We start from the raw sequence: 15,639 nt of genomic DNA on the forward strand, positions 1-15,639 counted from the left end.
CAAAGCATTCTGGCATTTTTAACAGTTTTGAAAACTCTAGCTAAAGAAATCAGTTAAACCTAGAGTTTTCTAATGTATTTGACAAGACAAAAAAAAAGGCATTACTGCTCTCTAAAGGACACTTTAAGAAATGTTATCTTAATCCAAGGGAACATATCTAATACTGAGAATTTCAGACCACTAGAGAGACATTTTGTTGCTAGGGGATTTTCTTAATAGTGACAAAATCATACCAGACTACAGTAGTTCTATCCATGAGTCCCTGACAAAGTGTAACACTGTAATCTACTGTCACAAGCTGGAGAACACTTTTATCCAACTCTCATTTTTAGACAAGGAATACAGAATCAGAACTGTTCAGGTACTTTCACACAATTTTAAGTTATAAAATACTTCTAGAAACTGGTTTTAAAATAATGAAGCCAATATTTTACTTCTGGCTGTAACACTTATTTGGAGAGAAAATCATTTTCCTTCATTGCAAAATGTTTCTTTCTCTTTTACTACCAGAGAGCCTATCTTCAGAAATAGCCCAGATAGTTTAAGACAACTTAAAATTTTTAGGAAAAAATCATTAAGCTCCCTAGAATAATTTTAAAATTAGCCAATAACACAACTGAATCCAGGTAGATTACAACTTTGATGCTCTTTGTAAGTCTTTTTTAACATTTTTTAAAATTTTTGAGTTAATCATAAAATAAAGAAAAATTACGAGGTCAATACATGAATTTTTTTTATCCTGAACCATTAAAAGAAGGTTGTCAATCAGATAACCCATCATACCCGAATATTTTAGAGTATATCTCCTACAAAGAAGGGCATTCTCCTATGTAAATTAAATACAACTATCAAAATCAGAAACTTAGTATTGACTGTTATCATCTAATACAAAGACCTCATTAGTGTCGCCATTTGTCCCCATATTTTTCACCACTGCAAAAAAAAAAAAGTTCAGAATTAGGTTTTTTCTTTTAAATCTTCTTCAGTCTGTAACAATTTCTCAGTATTTCTTTAACACTTATAATAAGCTTTGATCCTTTTTGAAGATTATAGGTTAGTTATTTTGCGGAATGTAACACCTACTCAAGTCAGGTTTAACTGATGTTTCTGCACAGAGATTCAGCTTTTGCATATTTGGCAGAAATATCACAGAAGTGATGCTTTGTTTTTTTCATTGTATCCTATCAGGTGCACACAGGTTCAAACTATCCCATTACTATGATTACTTAATTAAGGTGGTTTCTTCAGGCTTTTCCACTGTAAAATAGCTCTTCCTCCTTCATAATTAATAATTATTTTGTGGGGGAGTATTGTGAAGCCATGTTGCTATACCATTTCTCATCAAATCTGTGTGTGTTTATGTATGTATGTGTATATATGCATGCATGTATTATTCATTCAACTCCTGGTTTCTTATGTTACTCAGTGGGTTAAAATCAATAATAATCATTACTTATTTTGATGGAAAATTTAACCTAACTTAGAGAGAGTCAAGTTAGGTTCTGTAAACTGTGGATATATCTCATTATTCTTTGAGAATTCCTTTGATTTCTGATACAAGATATTCCAGGCTCATCTTGTGCTTTCATTGTCCTTGTCCCAGAATCAGATACTTCTCCAAGGAGCCCTGGTTCCTTTTCATGGAGAGTGATATTTAGAAAGAAAGACCTGGACTTTAGGTATGGGTTGCTTGGTGAACAGAACTAAGAAATATAAATATGTACCACATACATGAATACATACACAAACATAAGCAGATATACAGATATTTATATTAATAGTTATTTCTTTATGTATTAAAAACATTAATTCCAACTGATATTTCTAATTTTAATCCAATATCACAGGTATATTCTAATTTTCTTTCAAAATTTGTGCATCCTCAGACAATGAGAAACCTGGGTCCCGTTACACCTACTTACTTACTTAATTAGATCAATCCTCCTCTATATAAATTATCTCCTGTCTCTGTTGTCATCTGTCTCCATGCAGATGTCCTCTTTTCCCACATGAGTTATACTAATATTAGACAAAGTAGTTTTCAAGGAAAACAATATTACTAGTGTTAAAGAAGAAATTTCATAATAGTAAGAGTCAATCCATTGGAAAGATAGAAATTTCCTAAACATTTATATACCTAATAATACAACTTTAAAATACATGAAGCATACTTTATATATGTGTGTGTGTATTATACATAATATATATAAACTATATCTCAATAAAAATAATATACAGGAAGCAAAAGTTGATAGAACTGCAAAGGGAAAAATAAATCCACAATTACAGTTGCTTATTTCAATACTTCTCTCTCAACAAGTGACAGAACAAGTAGAAAATCCACAAGGACATAGAAGACTTGAGCAATGCTATCAACTGATATTGACCCAATTAACATTTAGAGAACGCTCTACCCAAGAAAAGCAGAATACACATTCTTTACAGGGGAACACAACATATTTCCTAAAATAAACTAAATTCTGGGTCATAAAATAAGTCTTACTAAATTTAAAAGAATTAAAATAATATAAAGTGTGTTCTCTGACAGCAATGAAATTAATTTAGAAATCAATTTTAAAAATCTCAACAAAAGAAAGATCCTCAATACTTGGAAACCTAAAAAGACAATTCTAAATAATAATCCATAGGTTAAAAAAAAAGACAGTAAAAATAAAATCAGAGAGCACTTGACCAAAGTGAAAACAAAAACCAACATATCAAAATGTATGGAGTGTCAATAAAGCAATACTGAGGGAAAATTTATAGCAGCTAACACCTATTTCAGAAAAGAAAGGACATCTCAAACCAAGGAATATTGCTTCTACCTAAGGAAACTGGAAACAAAGAACAACTGAAATTCAAAGAATGCATAAAAAGAAGCTAACAAACAGTAGAGTAGAAAAATAAAAATTGGAGATACGAAAAAAATAAAACAATAAAACCAAAAGCTACTTATTTGAGGAAAAATTAATAAAATTCACAAATCTCTATTCAGACTGATTAGAAAATAAAGACTTGAAGACACAAATTACCAACATTAGGAAGGAAATAGCAGATATCAATACAGATTCCAAAGATATTTAAAGAATAAGAAATTATGAACAACCTTATTCCAATGAATTCGATATCTTAAGCATAATGCACAAATTCCTTAAAGTATAACTACCAAAGTTCAGTTAGGAGAAATTAATAATATGAGTAATCCTATATCTATTAAAGGAATTAAATTTGTAGTTTAAATATCTTTCCTATAAAAAAAAATCCATGTCCAAATGGCTTCACTAGAGAATTCTAACAATCTTTTAAGAAGATTATTGTCAATTCTACACAAATTCTTGCATGAAATTAAAGAGGAGGGATTATTTCCCTATCCCTCTAAGGTCAACATTACTCTGATACCAAAATTTGAAGAAAAAAAAAAAAAGAAAAGAAACTACAGGCCAATACCCTTCATAAATTTACACATAACACAAGGATGCCCACTTTCATCATGTCTACTAAACATTGTACTGGAGGTTCTGGACATTGCAGTAAGATAAGCAAAAGAAATAAAATGTGTCCAGATTAAAAAGAAGAAGTGAAACCATTTTATTCGCAGATGACAAAATCATCTAATTAGAAAATCCTATATCAAAATAAGGTTCTAAAACTAATAATTCAGCTTAACAAAATTTCAGCATATAAGATCATTATACAGAACATAGCAATAAACAACTAAAAATTAAAAGTGAAAACCAATGTCATTGAAAATACCATTAAAAAATGTGAAACAGTTAGAAATGAATTTGACAAATGGAGCAAGAGTTATACACCAAGAACCACAAAACTTTTCTGAGAGAAATTAAAGAATATCTAAATAAATTAAGAGATGTACTATGTGCATGGGTCAAGTGACTCACAACTGTTAATCAGCCAATTCTCCCCAAATTGAGTTGTAGGCTTGACACAATCCTTATCAAAATCCAAGGAGAGTATTTTCTTATAGAAATTGACAAGATTATTCTGCAATTAATTCAGAAATATAAAGTATCAAAAATAACCAAAACAACTTGGAAAAAATGACTAACACCTATTTAATTTCATAACTTATTATAATGCTACAGTTATCAGCACACTATGGTATTGGCAGAAGGATACATAAATAGGTTAATGTAACAGAATGGAGTCTGGAAATAGACCAACACATGAACAACTGATCTTTGACAAAGACAATTCATCGGAAAAATAGATAAAACATAGGAAAAATATTTGTGAACTAGGTTTAGGCAAAGATTTCTTAGATCACCCAAACCAAAACCCTTTAAAGAAAACATTGGTAAATTAGACTTCATCAAATAACAACTTCTGCTATTCAAAACACACTGTTTAAATAATTTAGAGATGTGACAAAGACTGGGAGAAAATTTTACAAATCATATATTTGAAACAGATTTGCTTTTTTTTTTTTTAGGCAAGGCAACCTTTGGTTGACCTCAAAGAACGCAAGGACCGTGTCAGCTTACAATCCCTTATTTTTTATTTTTTTATGCCTACAGCACCCGGTCTTCCAAGGTGGTCTCCCATACAAGTACTAACCAGGCCCAACCCTGCATAGCTTCTGAGATCAGACGGGATCGGGCTTATCCAGGGTGGCATGGCCATAGGTGAAACAGATTTGCATCTAGAATATATTTTAAAAAAAAAATTCAAAACTAAACAATAAGGAAACAAGCAACCAAACTTTAAAAATTGGCGATTTTAAAAAATAGACAAGCCAATTATAAAAAAACGATGTGCAGAGATACTTCACTAAAGATAAATGGATAGCAAATAAACACAATGAAAGGTTGCCAATATCATTAATTACTAGAGAAAGGAAAATTAAAACCACAATAAGATACCACAAAACATATTTCAGAATGCTTGAAACTTAAAAGTAACAAGTGCTGCTAAGGATTTGAAGCACTGCTGTTAAGAATGTTAAGTGGTGCAAGCACTTTGGGAAACAGTTTGACAGTTTCTTCAAAAGTGAAAATACACACCTACCATAAGATCCAGCCATTCTACTCTCTGGTATTTGTACAAGAGAAATAAAAGCATATTTCCATACAAAGACTTGTACACACAAGTATTTATAGAAGCTTTATTTGTTATAATAACGGAAAACAACCCAAATGTTCATCAACAACTAAATGGATAAACTGTGTTACATGCATGCAATAGAATACAACTCAGCCAGACCTACTGAAAATTAACATAAATCTCTGATTTAGAAAATAAATACATCAGTCTCATGTGGATCTATAATGCACTAATGGAAAAATATTCAGGTCATAATCAGGTGCTCACAGATAATGCTTTCAAATTCAAAAAGGAACTGTAAGTTTCTTGTCAAATATGGTAGATAAATCTTTTATCCCTCTCATTTCCTCTCCTCCAAAAAATGATCTTACTAAATTTAATTGTTCATAAGCTATTTTCATTTTTCCCCCAGCTCTCAGGATATTCTGAATAACTACTGAGAAACAATGTATTCTCAGCTTTTAGATAATGATACATAAAACGGAACATTTCAGGCAAATAAAAAAGAATACTAAGACTTTCTTTGTTAAGGAGGGACCTTTGGATAAAAACAATTTCCCCAAAGATAGGCCCCCAAGAGTCTCTGGTTTTCTAAAAAATTTTCTATAAGTATATAGCTACTAAATGGTCAGATTATAGTTGAATTTTAACAATGCATTAGAAGATCATTTCAGACATTTATAGTCTTAATTTTCAGAGAACAAGAACATTATCACTTCCTCACCTTCTGATAGAGGTCTTAGCAACTAAAATAGGACAAAGGCAAACACAAAATAGGAGCAAAGAACAAAGACCATGCTAGATCAGCAACAACTTGCCACTGGAAGAGGACCTGCAGAAATTTTGCCCAGCTTAAATGATCTATTCATAATGATCTATTTATTCCTAAGTAGTCACATAAACTGTCATACAAATAAGTTAACTTTGAGCTAGATGCTTTTTAAATCAAGCTTTAAAACCATGAAGATCTTTTTTTAAAAAATAAAAAAAGGCTGTCATTCTAAAAATCGACATCTTTTATAAAATATAAATCCTTTACAAGTATCTCTCATTACAAGTAAGATAAAAATATGAAATGCTATAACTAGAAAATATGTAATTTAAAGAACAAATTCAATAGACATAGCTAAATTCTTTTTATGGTAAAGTTTCAGGGGTCTACACTATGGTCTTACTTTGTGAGCATCTATCTATCTACACTCAATTCTAGGCAGAACCAGTGGGAATAATTTAAAAGGATTAAAGTAATACAAAGTGTGCTCTTATATAGCCAAACGGTATAAAAGCATTCCCTATTGAAAGGGTTCTTTATAACAATTTCATGGTGGGAACAATATTCCCCATTGCATCTCCAAAATATCCAAAATAATACAAAAAAAATCTAAGTAAAAGCAGTGTACTTTCTGTGTAAACATAGCTGCAAGATAAATTCTCTAATATTCCAAAGAGCTTCCCTTCCTTTAATTGATTCTCTATGGATGCACTGGGTCTAAAACTAGTAGAGGTTTGTGTGTTTATTCAAAAAGACATTACTTTTTAATTGGAATCCTCAAGTATAAATGTTTATTAGGCATTACAATTCCCTGGAAATACAAATCCCAACGTACCTGGAAATGCTTTCCCAATGTAATGTTCAACTTCCTGACCAAAACATTCAACTTGGTGTTCTCTAGTTTCATACCAATAGAAATACATGCTTAGCTTTAAATCGTGCATCTGACTCAGAGAGCAGGAGAGTATTTGTTGTCTCGAGATTGTCTACTGAAAATTCCTTACTTTTCAGTTGAGTAAAGTGATACCTAGAGAGATCAAGTGTTCTGAACAGGTTCAAACAGTTAATCAGTGGCAAGCAAGGATTAAGTAAAAGTCTACATATACAGTCCAAAGGCCTTTCTATAACTCCACACTAAGCAAACTTTTAAGAAATCCACCTATGTATAACTCGCAGATAGATGCCACTGTGTAAACTATACATGGGTATTCTTATTCTCCTCCAAATTAAGTGTGAAAATACTGGGGAAAAAAGTTCTAATAGATTAGTGTTAATTAATAAGTATAGGTAAGGGACTTAAAAATGCAGACAGGATCACAAAAGGCCATCTTGAAAAGGCAACGTGGACAGAGAAAGAAATAAAAAGAAAGGGAGAGGCATCCACTGGAAATAATACCATAAGGGAAAAGAAAGAAAAGCCAGACAGGTAAATTCAAGATGCTGCAAGACACATTTTAAAAAAGGCGCAAAACTGAAGAACACACATCCCTCCCCTCCTCTCACTACTTTCCGAAGAAAGCATCCATTAAATAATTTCTTTAGTGACAGAAGTATGTAACTCTTGAACTAGAAATCTCAAAACTCATGTCCAAACTACCAACCCTATTCAAGAAAGTAGAGGTATAATTAAAGCTACTATAAGAAGAAAATACAAATTGAAAATAAAAATAATTCAGCTGATAAAAACCAAAACATAAAGCAAAAGAAAATGATAGCACAAGATTCTAAATGTATTAAATAACCTCAAACAGGTAGATAATTGGAGGTTATGAAAAAAATATTGAACCAGAAATTAAAAATGAAAAATAAAATAAAATAAAGAAAAAGATAATGAAACTTAGACTTTTTTTTAATTCAGAAAAGAAAGATGAAAAAGACAAAAATTAAATCATAAATAAAAATTAAATTATAAATGCCCAGGGAAGAATGAATATTAATAAAAACAGCTAGTATAAAAGGGAAAAAAAAAGAAAAAGAAAAAGAAAATCAAGGGACTGTAAGTGAGCTTTAAAAGACATGGGAAAAGTAAGAAAGAAAGTAGTTAAAATAGTCAAAGAATATATAACACATGTAAAATTGAAGTCCCCAAAGAAAGAAAATTGAATAATGGATAAGAACTAATATTTAAAATTATATACCAAAAGAACTTTCCAGAAGTAAAAGTAGACCTTATCCAATGGTTCCCAAACTGTGTGCTGAGGTATAGCAGTATACTGAATGAACTCACAGGCATGATATGGGATATTTTAAATTTTTGGAAAAACCAGTAATATTTGACATCTGTTGAAAATCACACAAACGAGTAATTCAAATTAGTTCACAGATTCAACATGAGATAGTACCATGTCATAGCTTTAAATCTTTGTGAAGTTGAATCATCAACAGTTATTGCAATAAAAAGCAAGTACAATGTGAGAATCAATGTATGATAGGTAATATACAATTTCAATCTAAGGTTTGAGAAATTGTGCAGGGCTCACACAGCCCAATAGTAGGTGATCCTTATTAGGAACAAACAACATTACTTTTTTCTTCTAATTGTTTTCAAGTAGCCACCAAGTTGTTAGGACATAACTATTTACTGTTGTTTAGACCTGCACACTTAATGAATAGAACTATTATATATTTCTTTTGGCCTAAGATCTCCATGAAAATGTTTCTGAGACTCTATGGGTACTACAAACTAAGAAAGCTTGGAAGCTTTACTTTAATCGATATATAGAAAGAGCTTATCAGTTACCCAGGAAAATTAATTTTTAATGATCAACTCTGGGACATACCTTATTAACACTATTAGATTACAAAGAAAAATCTTTAGAGTCTCAAAAAAGTAGATCAAATAACTGTTATAAACAGCAAGAGAATTAGATGGACATCAGACTTCTCAAAAGCAGCATACAAAGCAAGGCAACTATGGAAAAGCATTTTCAGGAATTAAAGCAAAGAAAATAAGAAATGTAGTTTTTATAACCAGTCAAGCTGTCCTTCAACTATCAAGACTATAGAAAAAGTTTAAACATGAAACAATTTATAGAATACGGTACACATGAGCCCTTCCTGAGCATTCTACCAGAGAATATCATCTAACCATTTCTGGAAAAAATCAATTATAGATATAAGACAAAAAAAAAAGGTAAAGACAGTGAAAATATTTTTTTAAAATGTATAATCTATAAAATATGGCAAAAAGGGGAGAGAGAAAAATAAAGTAGAATAAGCTTATTGACTATTTTATGAACGGGTCAAAGGATATTTTGAAACTGACAAATTAGATAGCAAAAGATGAAGTAAAAAATAATGTCTAAAAGCATTTCAAAATGTATTTTAAGTACAAAAATAACCACTAGAAAAAATAAAAAATCTTCCTAAATACCAAAGAAAATTTTAGAAATTAAAATTCAAAGCAAATAAATCACAGGTCGGGGAGGAAGCAGCAAATAAAACAACATACATAGAAATTAAAACAATGTACTATTAAAGAACTTAAATAAAATAGAACAGTCAGTAAATGTGGATAGGCTTAACAAATAAGACCATCTACCATGCTAAATAAGTAAAGACGCACCTAAAACAAAGCGATAAGAAAAAATAAGAAATCTAAACCAAACGGAATGAAAAAAGGAAGCAGGAGTTATGATCTTGCTATTTGATACAGTATAATTCAGTCAAAAGGCATTAAACATAAAGAACTCTTTTTAAAGCTAATGTCACAATTCATAATAAATATATCACATTCATAAATATTTCTGCACTAATTAATACATCAACCACCTTCATAAAGCAGAAATAAAGACATTCAAGAAGAGATAGAAACATAATAATTAACACACCACTTTCAGTACAAGACAAATTAAATGTACGAAAACTAAATAAAGATATAGCAGACCAAAACTATATAATCAATAAGCTGTACTCTGTTTTATATATATATCAAACTTTTTATCCTCATTAGTTAGAAAATACACTTTCATCTTAAGGGCATATGAAATATTCACAAAAGTTTACCATATATTAATCATATGGATAAGTTTTATAAAATAGAAATATTACAAAAAATGGTTTCTGGCTAAAATTCAGTAAAGCTAGAAATTAATAATAAAATATAAAAAGTCCCTTATTCTTGAATAGTAAGGGGAAAAACACTCTTCTACTAAACAACTCTCAGTAAAAGGAAAAAAATAAATAGTAATTTGAGAATTTCTAATAATAATGATAAAAAATAGTACATATTGGCATGAAATATATTAAAAACAATCAGAGGATAATTTATAGTCTTAAGCACTTTTGTTAATAAAAACAAAAGAATGAAAATAAAGGTGGCAGAGTAGCCAGAGGAAAAAACAGCAAAGGAAATCAAAAGAAACAAAGTGAGAGAAATAGTAAAGATAAGCACAAAAATCAGTGAGGGAGAAAACAGAAAAGCATTGATCTCATTAATAAATCGGTATTTTGGTTTCTTGAAAAATTGAAAAAAATACTTTATAAAAAAGGGGGGAAGCAAACATACAGCACAAAAACTAATGAGAAAATAACCATTGAGAATTTAAAAATAAAAAGGCATAAGTGCAAATATTTATGTCAATAAATTTGAATACTTACTTGAATGAATAATTTCCCAGGAAAATATAGTTTACAAAGTTTACCCAATTAGTGATACAATGTTTAACAAGACCAATTTATAACACATATGTAGAGAAAATTTGGAGGAAATTCCCACCTAAAAAGATTCAGGATCTGATGGTTTCACTGGATAATTCTACCAAACCTTTAAATCCCAATGCTATATAAATTATTCCACAACACAGAATATGAAGTCCGTCTTCTAAATTCTTTGTATAAAGAAGTATAACATTAAAAACAATCTGTAAAGACAATATTAACAAAAGAAAATTACAGATCAATATTATTTATCAATGTCATTACTAAGATAAAAACTAAATCCAACGAGCCGACTCTACATTAAAATGTACATATCATGACCAAGTGAGGTTTATTCCAGAAACTATTAATAAATTAGAGAGTCCATTCATAAATGCAACATAATAAAACATCTGCAGAGAAAAATATTATTATAGATTACAAAAAATAAAAACAAAAACCTATTGGCAGAATGTAACATCGGTTACTAATTAAAAAGCACTCAAGAATACAGAAATTGACATATACTTTTTTACATAAAAAATATATATACCCTTTAAAAACACTATATTACTTAATGGGGAAATACAAGAGATATTTCCCTTAAGATTAGAAAGAAAATAAAAAATATCTACTTTGCCCATTACTATTTAACATTGTACTGGAAAAAGAAAATGCAGTTAGAAAAGAAAAACTTACTACATCAGTGGTTCTTAAAGTGTGGTCTGTAAACCCCTGGTGATTTCCAAGACTCTTTCAAGGGATTTGAAATGTCAAAACATTTCCCCCAGTAATATTAGTATATTACTTGCTTTTTATATGGTATTGATAATTTCATTTATGATGCAAAAGAATAGGAGTTAATATTGCCAGAATCTTAACATGGATCAAGGCAATGGCATCAAACTTTACCAGTGTCTATTGTATACTTTACTGTTAGGCACTACAAAAAAATTCCAATTTCACTCAAGAATGTCCTTAATCAAGTAGTAAAAATTGTTAATATTATTAAATCTCAATCCTTGAGTACAGTTCTTTTTAATCTTCATTGTGATGAAAGGGAAACTATGCTGCATGCCAAATTATAATGTTTGTCTCAAAGAAAATAACTTGTATAATTATTTCAGTTGTGAGCTGAATTAGCACTTATTTTATGGAACACCATTTTCTTTAAAAGAAAAATTGACAGATAAATTACAGTTATTCATACTGAATATCTGGCAGACATTTTTTAGAAAATGAACAAGGCAAACTTCAAGGAGAACAACTGGCAAGAGTTGCTGCCAATGACAAAATTCAGGTTTAGAAATCTTATATCTACCACCATGAGCCTGCTAGTTTCCCAATAATTAAAGAGTTTTCTAATGAGATCAGTAGTAATTTTAACAAATGTTATTTTATTTTATTTTCAAATGACATGTGTTAACATTTGAAATATCTGTATAACACAGTGAAACAATATTTCTATTACATATGTAACAAAGTTATGCATAAGTAAAAGACTTATTCGAACTGTAAGATAAACTAATGGGGTTTCAAGTAACATAGTACAAAAAGTACACTGGAAATGGTTTGAATTGTATCTACATAGGAATTGTCAGGGATACGATTCAAACCATAACACACTATAACCAATTGTATGTAATAAAAACCATGAATTCATACTTATTTAAATAAATGAATTATTTAATTAATGAGGAGAAGCAAAAGTTCTTTATAGTAGATTTCCATTATAGTAGAATTCCAACAGAATATTTGTATAAATCTCAAAGCATCTCCCCATAAGTAACAGGGAAAAATAATAACTTTATATAGTGGAGAAAACCAGTATGCACTAGGTATAACTAAGGCTACAAAATCAACATCAACAATAATGAGACATATAGATACTTAACACCTCCTGTTATGATGCACTGAAAACACATAAATTCTGTGATACTCTTGACAAAAATGCATTACTTAAATCTAATCATGAGGAAGTATTGGATAAACCCAAAGTGAGAAACATTCTATAAGTCAATATAGCTGTCAGAAAACAGACTGAGAAACTGTTCCCAACAGGAAACTAAAGAGATATGATACTTAAATGCTGTCTTGGTTCCTAGACCAGAAGTTTTTTTAAGCTATGAAAGATAGTACTGAAACAATTAGTGAAATATAAAGTGTTGAGATTAGATAATAGTATTGTATTAATTTTAATTTCTTAATTTTGATGACTGTAATATAACAGATAGTCCTTCTTCTTAGAAAATATACACAAGTATTTAGGGGTAACAATGTAAGACAACTGTAATTCACTCAAATAATTCAAAAAATGTGTAACATTTTTAATATATATACATACACACATAAGTCAATCTTCATCATTCATGGATTCTGTATTTGTGAATTCACCTGCTCATTAAAATTTTTTGTAATCCCAAAATTAACTGCAATACTTTCATAGTCATTAGTCAAAATGCAGAGAAGTGGGAAAAAATTTAAGTCACCTAATACACACATTCCAAGCTGAGGTCAAAGAAGGTGACATACTATCTTTTTGTTCCAGCCCTAATATTACAAACAAGTGTCCTTTTTGTGGTCTATTTAATGCTACTTTTTTTTATTTTTTAGGGCTTCTTTTTGGTGATTTTGCTGTTTAAAATGGTCCCCAAGTATAGTCCCAAAATGCTTTTTAGTATTCCTAAGTGTAAGAAGGTTGTGCTGTGCCTCATGGAGAAAATGTGTCACATAAGTTCTGTTCAGGCATGAGTAACAATGCTACTGGCCATGAGTTCAATGTTAATGGATCAAACATATATATAAATGTTAAATATATATATAAATATACATATATATACACATATATATGTATTTTACATATATATATTAAATAAGATGTCTTTAAACAAAAACACACATAAAACAAGGTTATGTGTTGATTAGTTTGATGACAGTGTAACCAGAGACTTGTAGGAAGCTAACTCTGTATTTCTCCTGGAGTAACAGTTCCGTATATACCGAATATAGTATTTTCAGTGACTTTCTAGAACATATCTACCACAAATAATCAGAATCACCATTGTGTGTGTGTGTGTGTGTGTGTGTGTGTGTGTGTGTGTGTATGTGTGTGTACTTCATCACTTTGGAATACAAAGTAGCTTAGTTGAATTTTTGGGTACTGTCATGTAAAAAAAAAAACCCACCATATCTTTAAATTCTAAAAGTACTCATTGTCTAGATGCTCACACCATAAGACTGTCTAAATACCTAAAGACCAGCTAAATACCTATCATCTTAAATTCACTTCAGGGCAGATATTTATTGAATGAAGTGGTGGGTAGAATTATCATTAATATTTAAATTTGCTTTCCCTCTCTCTTTGTCCCTTCCCAAAATAGTAATTGTTGAATTGGTTAATTTAACACATATGTTAGATGATCCCACTGTATTATAGAAGAATTTTGAGTGACAAATTGTAAGTGGAAAGTGTGTAAGCAAAAAGATACATTAGAAGGCATTAGAGCAGGTGAAGAAGAATGAGTATCTCAGGAACTAAAGATAAAAAGGAGGAAATTTTTATGTTTCATTAGCTATGAAGGATGAAGAAGAAACTCAAGGATGACTATCAGCATTCTGGCATGGGGACACATTACCAGTTAAGAAAGGTAGTTGAGGAGGAGCTTCAGTTTTAACATGTGGATGGAAGATAATGAGTTAAACTTTAAACAGAGGGAGTTTGAGATGTTCAGCACATAGATGAATAAATGTGACTTATGTTTAGGGAAGAAAATAAAGTTTAAGTTAAATATTTAGAAATTACTGATGATGCTGTTTAAAAATCATGAGTGGATGAGACTGCCCATGGTGCACATGAAGAGTCCATAACATTGACTTAAATGGAACACACAGAGATAGAAGAAAAACTAGGAGTTGTGTAATGATGGAGGGTAAAGGATTAGAGTTTCAAGGAGGAGCAAAAATACCAAGTACCTTAAACATAAGCCCTGAACCACGTCCATTGGAGTTGGTAATGATTTTTCAATATTGGGTGATTACTGAGTAAATGAGAAATGGTGATGGGGAGAACAGTGCAAATTACTAGTTCAAGTCACCTGAATGGGAGGGGGGGAGAAGATTGGAAAATAGTTAGAAAAGAAGTTATGGTAGGCAATGATGTTTGGTTGGTTTTAGAATGGCATGTTTCTCAACTAAGTAGCACTAGCAGTGGAAAAAAACAAGTTAAAAGAGAGGTGATAACTGATAGAACAAGGAGGATTTATCCTTTGCAATTCTCCTGGGAAGAAAACCATTTATATCTAAGTAAATGATTTCAGTGTGAGAGGACATGATAGAAGATAAAATAATCTTCGGAGAGTGAGGAAAGTCAGGTTGGGTTAATGGTTTCAGAAGAGAAGAAAAAATTTGAAGCGAATGTTGAGAGAAATCAGAGCAGTGAAAGCATGTTAGTGAGGATACTATTAAGAGTAGAATTCATAAGTTTATATTTCTATTATTAGATTATTTTCTCTAGCGGCATGAAACCTCCAGAATGTAGAGGCTGAAAAGTTCACTTATAGGATTGGTACAAGAGAGCTCAGTGGGTTGACTCAAAGGCCAATAGAGCAAGAAAGACAAAGATACACAGGAAAATACAGTTCACGTAATGAGTTCTCTAGATCAGTCCGTGTAGGGGAGAAATAAAATCATATATATAGGCGTGAATAATACTGGGACAAAATGGAAAGATGCAGAAAATGAATCCAAGAACTAAAGCCTAGAGGCTAACAGATGACCAAGACAAGGAATGCTGAAATAGGACAACAAAAGCTTGAGAGAGAGAGAGAAAGAGGATGAAAATAAATTCAACATTAGTGCTATTTAAAAAATCACAATAACTTAGATTCACATTTTGGAGACTGAGCCTCAAACTTAAACCAAGAGTAATTATTTTATTCTTAAAATGCCATTTCTCCCTCATGATTAATTGCCTCTGCTTCTACTTCTGCTACATTAACAATGTAAGGAGACTTGAGACACTCAAAACCATATTCCTGATTTATTTCTCAAGGCATCTTATAAATTGTTGTTGGTTTGTCTGCCTCTTAATCCTACTCTGTGCAAAATCACGCAGAGTAAAAGTTAAACACTACTGCTAAGGGAGGCTCACAGAGGTACATGCAGTTTCC

At 30.7% G+C, this 15,639-nt stretch overlaps 1 protein-coding gene and 1 pseudogene across 1 annotated transcript in view; both read right to left on the reverse strand.

The window, feature by feature from the left end:
* GPR158 (G protein-coupled receptor 158) overlaps nt 1-15,639 on the reverse strand; it is a 313,167-nt gene that overhangs the window by 200,991 nt on the left and 96,537 nt on the right. The gene's annotated exons all lie outside the window — the stretch shown is intronic.
* Nucleotides 4,527-4,645, reverse strand: LOC118608778 (annotated as a pseudogene).

This window comes from Rousettus aegyptiacus, unplaced genomic scaffold, assembly GCF_014176215.1.
Source record: "Rousettus aegyptiacus isolate mRouAeg1 unplaced genomic scaffold, mRouAeg1.p scaffold_m13_p_10, whole genome shotgun sequence".
NCBI lineage: Eukaryota > Metazoa > Chordata > Mammalia > Chiroptera > Pteropodidae > Rousettus > Rousettus aegyptiacus.